The sequence below is a fragment of the Heterocephalus glaber genome, unplaced genomic scaffold (genome assembly GCF_053883595.1).
Source record: "Heterocephalus glaber isolate CG9 unplaced genomic scaffold, H.glaber_assembly_v1.0 deba00001613, whole genome shotgun sequence".
Classification (NCBI taxonomy): Eukaryota; Metazoa; Chordata; class Mammalia; order Rodentia; family Bathyergidae; genus Heterocephalus; species Heterocephalus glaber.
This window is the reverse complement of record NW_028258384.1, coordinates 26785425-26794598: the sequence shown is the minus strand read 5'-3', so window position 1 is coordinate 26794598 and position 9174 is coordinate 26785425.

Here is a 9174-nt window from a genome sequence, read left to right as displayed (position 1 = left end):
TCTATCCTTGCATTGGCTCATTCTGCTGTGTAAACTTTCAATGGAGTTTTTAATCTCCTGGAAATCTGTTTGCATTTGTTTTATGGATTCCGTTTGTTTCCTATGTTGGGATTCCATCATATTCCTCAGCTCCTCTTTTTTTTTAACCTGTGTTTGCTCTAGATTTATTAATCATGTCATATTCTATGGGCCTAATCTCTGCTCTTATCTGAGAAATTATTTCTGATTCCAGCTTTTCCAGGTCCCCTTTTGTTGCCAGTTCAGGGAGTCCAGGTGGTATAGTATCAGATTGTTCCATTTTGTTGCCCTTTGGGCTTCTCTTAGGTGATCTGGAAGTCTGGTTTTGGGACTTATTTACATGTCTTCTCATTTCAACAGATGCAGCCTGATGTGTCTCTGTTGAGGCAACTTTTTGCTCATCCAGTCATCTTGAATTCTCAGCAAGCCACTGAGCAGCCTTTACTCTACTGCTCACCAGTACACCAATTACTGGGTTCAGAGTGGTGGCCTTCTAGATCCCTGAGCTGACCTGTTGTCTGGACAGGCTTCTGGCTGGGGCCTGAGCACACTTTGGATGGTGTCTATGCATGCCTCTTGCTGGGGTCCCTGTGTAGCTGTTGTCTGGTAGGGCCTTTGGTTGGGGGATGTGCACCCCAGTTTCTGTTGTCAGCACAGGCTTGGCTAGGGTATCCTTGGACTTCTCAATGGTGTCGGGGAGAGCCTCTGGGCCTTGCTTTTGTGCCTGTACAGCTCTTCTCCAGGTTTGTCCCTGGCTGTGGTCGATGGTATGGTGAGCCTCTGGCTGAAGCCTATGTGTCCCTGCAGCCCCTTTCTGGGCTGGCCTTTGGCTTGGGCAAGTGTGCCTGAGCCTCTGCGGTAGGGGTGGAGCCCAGGCAGGCCACACAGCTGCTCCCCGGTATCTGCCTGCACTTGGGGATGGAATGTTGGGCATCGGGTGGGAGCCCACATGCCCATCTAGCTCCTCTCTGGGAAGACTCCTTGCATTGTTTTCCTCTTGTTAATTTATTTTTTCTCTTTTACAGGGTATATTCATTCTGTTAGACTTTTTGTCATTGTTGACTTTGTTATCTCATTTTAGGTTATCCTTGAGAAGTTTTGTAGTGCTGATCTAGTGTTTGTGAATGTTTTTCAAGATTTATTTATTTGTAGTACATGTTTGCCACATATAATGATCACATTCATCATGGGGAATTTGTACCTGTAAATAATGTATCTTATTTTTTCCCATTCCCCTCCCCACTTCAAACCTTCTCCTCACCATTTACAAAAGCTCTGTTTCCATTTTTCCTTCACCTCTCTCTTATTTTAAAATCCCATTTCTCTTCCCTCCCCTTGCCTTGTTTCCCTTTCCATTTTCTACTTCCTAACATCTATCTTCCATTTTACTTCTTATTTATACTTTGGATTTCTCATACAAGCAAAAAAAAGATATTTAAACTTGTGTGTCTGACTTGTTTAAGTTAAGATTATGGTCTAGAGATGCATACATTTACCTAAAAATATCTCAAGTTTATCTTTGTTTATGGCAGAGTAGTACCTCATAGTATATAAATATCATCTTTTCTTTATCCATTCATCTTTTTTCGGCATATGGGCTGTTTTCAAGATTTAGCTATTATAAATTGTGCTGTTGTCGACATGAGTATGTATGTATCACTGTGGTATGATGACTTAGCTCTTTCTGAAACATAACTAGAAGGGGAATAGCTGGGTTAAATGGATCCTCTAGTTTTATTTTTTTGAGGAATCTCCATACTGATTTCCATAGTAATTATATCAATTTACACTCCTACCAACAATGGAGAAGGTTTCCTTTTTCACAGCCTCCTCAGCATTTGTTATTGGTTGGTTTCTTGATGATTGCCATTCTTTCTGGTGTGAGATGGGATCTCAGTGTTTTAATTTGCATTTCTAAATTGGGTGGTTATGAATTTTTTAAGGTCTTCTATGTCATGGATAAAAACTCTCTTCATCAATCTTGAAAGATAATTTTGCAGGATATATGAGTCTAGGTTGGAAGTTATTTTCTTTTATGGGTTGAAACGCTTCACTTCCAGCTCTCCTGACCTTAGGTTTTGTGTTGCAGTGTGTGCTGTAATTCTAATGGGGTTACCTTTATAAGTGATTTGTTGCTTTTCTCTCACAGCTGTTAAAATTCTGTCTTTGTGTTTTACTTCTGAGATTTTGACTGTGATGTGTCATGGAGAGATTCTTTTTTATTGTGCCTACTTGGGGTTCTATATGCATACTTATCTGTATGTTTAATTCTTTTTCTATCTTTGGAAAATTGCTATTATTTCTGTAAACATTTTATGCTATTTTTGCTGTCTTCTGACTTTTTACTAAATCTTATTTATTTTAGGTTACTCATCTTTGCATCATCCAGCACCTATTGGATCCATTTTTTCATGTTCTTTTGTTTTTTAAGTGTATGTCTGAATAATTGGTCTCCAACAGGAGCTCCATCCTCTAGTTCTGACACTGTATCCTTGCATTGATCCTTTCGGCTGCTCATAGTTTGAATTTCCAATTGGAACCTTTTAATGAACTCTATTTGTTTGCTAAATTGTCATTGATGTTTTGTGTCATTTTGCTGAACAGCTAGATTTTTAAAGTGCCTTCTGTAAACTTCCTGTTCACATTGTTTATTACATACATTATTTTTAATGAATTCTGTCTTTTTTGAACTCACTGAGCACCGTATTTTTCTGTTTTTAATTTCTTCTATTATCCTTTTGAATATTTTGGCTGACTAGCTTTTGATTTCCTCCCCCTTGATATCCCATGTGTTATATTTGGAGAAATTTGGAGATTTTGGTGTCATTTTATTGCCTCATCTTTTTGTGTTTCTGTTGTTTTTTGTTTGTTTTGTTTTATGCTGAGGTTTGTGGTCACTTACAGTGGATCTATTTTGCTGCTAGTATGGAGATTTCTTTAGTAGTTAGTGTCTGCTTTTCAGTGATGCAATATGTGCATGGTTAACTATAGGCCTTTATCTCTGTCCCAAGCTCTGACCACATCTGTTAATTTGGGAGGGGAGGATATAGTGTAATTGGCTTAGCACCCAGTTCTCCATGAATGGACCAGTATTGTTCCATTACTGTTGACAGAAATATCCAGATATTGGCATATACAGCAAATTTATTAACACCAACAGCTATGTCACTCTGCAATAGCAAGTAAATCAGCAACAATAATATCATAAAAAACAAGCTAGATATTGACATATCATAAGAACTAATAATATACTACACTTACCATAGAAAAGAGATCTATAATTATAGTATAAATACTAAAACAAAGGCAATATCGATATACAGTAAACATCTACTAAACACAATAATACTATACCTCCAGTAATAATAGAAAAGAATTAAACAGAAATAACATAGAATTAGCTATCTAAAGATTAATAAAGCATAATTGTTATACCAGTAAAGATAGAGTGGGTGGGGAATGGGAGAATGAAAGAAGAAAAGTTTGAAAAGTTAAACAATGGAAGATGAAAAGGAGGAGAGAAAAATGAGATGAGTAATCTTATTAAGGAATAATAAGATATTAATATAATTAGATAAAGGTAATAGAAAAGAACAAACAAGAAAAAGAAACATGAAAGAGTGGTAAGCAGCAACAAATAACCTCTCCGAGATTCGGAATCCAAACCCTGGAAAATAACTTGGGGAAGAAAAGAAAGAGAGAGGTAGATTTCTGGCACCTGGGTAGGAACTGAAGGGAAATTTGGAGCCCACAGAGAAAGTGAAGAGACAGACATCAATCCAGAAAAAGTAGGGGCATACTGTACTTTCTCCTTGGCTCCTGGCTTGTTGTGTAAGAGAGGAGGGTCCTACATTTCTCTTTGAGTCTATTTTATAGAACCCAGTTCTTTCAATGTTGGGCATTTATGCTTTCCATGTCTTTTTTAAAGCTCCTCTTTAAAAAAAAAACAAAACCTCTATCTAGTCTAGATTCACTAATCATTTTCTTTATTGTGGTCATCTCTTTATCTCTGTTTTGATTTTGTTAAAAGACAATCAAGTCTTTTGTTACTTCCACTGCTACCACTTCTAAAATTCCGGTGGGTAGCTTTCCATTTCTTCCACCTCAACTCCCCCTTGATTTACCTTGGGTAAATTGAGAATCGTGGGTTGTATCTTGCTTCCATGTTTTCTTTTTTTCTTTTTCTTTTTCTTTCTTTTGGGGGGGTACTGGGGATCAAACTCAGGACCTTGTGCTTGCAAGGCAGGCAGCGGAACCACTAAGCTAAATCCCCAGCCCCAACACGTTTTCTAATTTTCTATTTTTTGTTTATTTTCTGCATTGTAGCTTGTAAATTTCTTATGGTAAGTAGCTTTATTACTAGTATTAAGACATCTTTAGAAAATGACTACTTTTCATAGATGTCTTCTAGATGTAGCTGGCTTTTGGCCTGTCAGTCTGTCTCAGGATCCTGCCTCTTCAATTTATTAGAGATGAAAGGTTGCTGCCTGTTTGGCCTAGCACCCAATTCTTTGGTACTTGACTATAGTACTATTTATGACCCCCCAGAAAGTCTAAGTATTGTCATACAAAGACAATCAATTGATCACAATAACTATGTCACTTTGGCTAAAGTGCTACAATAAGCAATAACAGTAGCATCAAGCACAGACTAGAAAATGACAAACTGTGGCATCTAGTAATTTTCCTCTTTTAACCACAGGTACAAGATTTATAGTTATATTACAAAGTCTAATACAAATCAGAAAACTATATACAGTAACTATGCCCTCAATAGAATGATTTTACTCCAAGGGGTGAAAATGTAAAAGGAATAAGAGGAAAAAATAAAGAAATAAAAGTAGAGAATGAGGTTAGAAGCAAGGCTAAAGGACAAAGGAAGATTATCCAAGCCTTTGGAAACTGGTGAAGAAAACAGAAGGGAAAGAAAGAAGGAAAAAACAAAATAAAACAAAAATTTTAAAACAATGTTCACACTCATGAAAAAACAAAAACAAAGAACAATAAAAAAGAATATCAATGAGATTAAAGAAAAGAGAGAAATTTCTCTGTGATTTCAAGTCTGTGTTTATCTTTTGGGGTCTACACTTTTGTAATAGTGTCCAGTTCAGCCATGACTCTGGTGTCACTGGTAGACAAAGGAGCCAGTCAGAGCCCACATCCATGCTGAATAATCTGAGCAAGCCTACAGTAGTATTAGGGTAGGGTGCTGAATAATCTCAGCAAGCCTATACAAGGACTAGGGCAGGGTGCCAATTCCAGTACTGTCAAATCCACAGAAGCTTAGGCTGATCATGGCCTATGGTCCTGGTGTTAGGACCTAAGTTGTTCAGCCTACAACACCCTGAGTGTCTCTTGCTGGCCTGACCATGGCTCCCTGACCCTGGATGTGTCCCACAGTTGCCCCTCACCTAGTCACTGTGGGATTTCAACACTGGAAGTACTGGGATGAAGCCAACCCATGGGTGCTCTGAATCTCAGGTTCTGTTGGCTCCTCCCCAAATTGTCATCTAGCCAAGAACTCTCTCCAGTGGACATGACAGGCATTTGAACTGGAGTCACTCACCAGCTGTTGTTGCACAAAGCATCCACTGCTTTATTCCACTGGTGCATTTCCCCATGGAGGCCTCTGGAGCCCTCACCCTTATTGCATCTCTATATATTCAACCCAATAGCTGCTAGACAATGCAGAGAAGACTAATATAAGATTATTTGGAATCAGTTAGGGATCAGAAGATAGCACAAAGGGCATAAAACCCCTGTTCACAGAAGTAATAGCAGAAAACTTTCCAAGCATGGAAAAAGAACTTGAGATACAGGTAAGTGAGACACATAGAAGTTCAAATTGATATGATCAGACAAACCACACCAAGGTATATGATAGTCAACATTCCAGGTATTTAACACAAGAGCAAAATATTAAAAGCTGTTAGAGAAAATAACAAATAACCCACCAAGGAAAATACTTCAGAATCACAGCAGACTTCTCAAAACAAATTCTTAAGTCAAGGAGAGCATGGAATAAAGTAAATCAAGCTCTAGAAAAAAACAACCTCCAACCCAGATTGATGTACCCCTCAAAATTATCTTTCAAAATAGATGGAGAAATAAGATATTTCTATGATAAAGAACACTTGAAGAAATTCATGACCACCAAACCAGCACTCCAGAAAATTCTGAAGGATATTCTAGAAAAACACAATGAAGCTGGGCATGGTGGCACATGCCTATAATCCCAGAACTCAAGAGGCTGAGGCAGGAGGATCACCTTGAGTTCAAGGCCAGCCTGGGCTACATAGTTCAAGGCCAGCCTGAACTACATAGCGAGATCCTGTTTCAAAAAAACAAATGAAGACAACAATTCTAAAAGTCCCAATAGAATAAATCCACCACTCAGAAGGGAAAGAAGGGAAGCAATAATAGGAAAATAATATGACAAAGGTAACTCAATACATATCAGTTATAACTATCAATGTAAATGGTCTTAACTCATCAATCAAAAGAAACAGATTGGCAGACTGGATCAAGAAACAAGATCCAACAATATTCTACATACAAGAAACACATTTAACTCCAAAAGAAATTCACAGACTGAAAGCCAAAGGACAGAAACAATACTCTATGAAACAAGAATCTGAAAAAAAGTAAGAGTAGCTATCCTATTTGCAGACAAAGTAGATTTCAAGCCAAGACTGACCAAAAGAGACAAAGGTCACTACCTACATGTTAAGGGAACAATCTAAGAGGAAGAGATAACAGTCATAAGTACGTATGCACCAAATGCCCATGCACCCCACTATATAAAACAAAAACTAATTGATTTAAAAAATCAAATAAGTAATAAGAAAATTGTAATAGGGGACCTCAATACCCCATTGTCACAAATAGACACACCAACTAGACAAAAAATATCAACAAAGAAATATCAGAGGGGAACCAAAACTTTGAACAAATGGACTTAGTAGATATCTACAGAGTTCTCCACCCAACAACAAAATACACATCCTTAGCAGCACACAGGACTCTTTTCAAAACAGACTACCTAGTAGCTCATAGATATGATTAAATAAATGCAAAGGAATTAAAATTATCCCATGCGTATTTTCAGATGATAGTGCAATGAAATTGAAAATCAATAACAAAAGAAACCACAAAAACTACATATACACATGGAAATTAAATAACACCCTTCTGAACAACCAATGGGCTACAGATGAAATTAAAGAAGTAATTAGGCAGTTTCTACAGTTAAACAATGATGCCAGTAAGACATACCAGAATGTATCGGATGCAACAAAAGCAATTTGACGAGGGAAATTTATAGTGGTGAATTCTAACATCAGAAAAATGGAGCAAACTCAAATAAACAATGTAAGGTTGAACCTCAAGCTTCTAGAAAAAGAAGAGCAAATCCAAAGGATGTACAAGGGAGGAAATTATAAAGATCGGAGTGGAAATTAATGCAATTGTGACTAAGAAAACAGTACAAAGAACCAATAAATCGAAGAGTTGGCTCTTTGAAAGATTAAATAAAATAGACAAACCTTTAGCCAACATTATTAAAAAAGGAAGGAACAGACCCAAATCCATGCAACTAGGAACAAAAAGTGTGAAATCAAAAAAGATTCTGTAGAAATCCAAAAGATCATCAATACCTACTTTGAGAAATTATACTCTAATAAGATGGAAAACTGAGAAGAAATGGACAGATTCCTAAGTACATATGAATTAACAAAGCTGAAACAAGAAAATATAGAAATTCTAAACGATCCAATATCAGTCAGTGAAATTAAAGAAGTAGTAAAAGAAATTACCAACCCCCAAAATCCCAGATCCTGACAAATTTACTGCTGAACTCAACAAGAACTTTAGAGAAGACCTAATGCCACCATTCCTCAAATTCTTTAATGAAATTGAAAGGGAAGCATACTTCCAAACTCATTCCTAGAAGCACGTATTACCCTGATACCAAAAGCAGAAAAAGATCCAACCAAAGAACAGAACTACAGGCCAATCTCCCTAATGAACATAAATGCAAAAATCCTTAATAAGTTACTGGCAAACAGACTGCAACAAATCATCAAGAAGATTATACACAATGAGCAAGTAGGATTCATCCCAGAGATACAGGGGTGGTTCAACATATGTAAGTCAATAAATATTATACACCACATTAACAGAACCAAGGACAAAAATCACAATAATCTCAAGAGATACAGAAAAAACATTCAACAAAGCTAAAAATCCATTCATTACAAAAACCATAGAGAAAATTCGAATAGAAGGTCTTTAATCTCAATCTGATAAAAGCCATCTTTGAGAAACCAACAACGAACATCATACCAAAATGGTCAAAAAGTAAAAGCTTTCACTCTAAAATCAAGAACAAGACAAAGATGTCTACTATCACTACTCTTGTTCAATATAGTTCTGCAAACATTAGCAGAGCAATCAGACAAGAGAGAGAAATTAAAAGAATATGGATAAGAAAGGAAAAAGTTAAATTATTATTTGTGGATGACATGGTATTCTACATAGAAGACCCCAAAAACTCCACCAAAAGATTCCCAGAATTCATAAGCATAGCAGGATACCAAGTCAGCATTCAAAATTCAATAGCATTCCTATACACAAATAACAAACTCAGTGAGAGAGAAATTAGGGAAACAACATCTTTCACAATAGCATCAAGGAAAATGGAAAACTTGGGAATGAATCTAACAAAGGAAATAAAGGAACTTTACTTTGAAAATGGCAGTACTCTGAAAAAGGAGCTCAAAGAGGATATCACAACATGGAAAGATATTCCCTGTTCCTGGATAGGCAGAACCAATACAGTGAAAATGGCCGTACTACTAAAACTGTTATACAGATTTAATGCAATCCCAATCAAAATACCCATAGTGCACCTCAAACAACTAGAGAAAACAGCCCTAAAATTTACAATACATGGAACCAGAAGAGACCCAGAATAGCACATGCAATTCTGGGCAAGAAAGGCAAGGCAGAGGCATCACAATTTCTGACTTGAAGTTATACTACGAAGCTACCATGATAGAGCAGAATAGAAGATGCAGAATCAACTCCAAGCACACTCAGCTACCTTGTCTTTGACAAAGGAGCCAAACACCTTCACTGGAAGAAAGACAGCCTCTT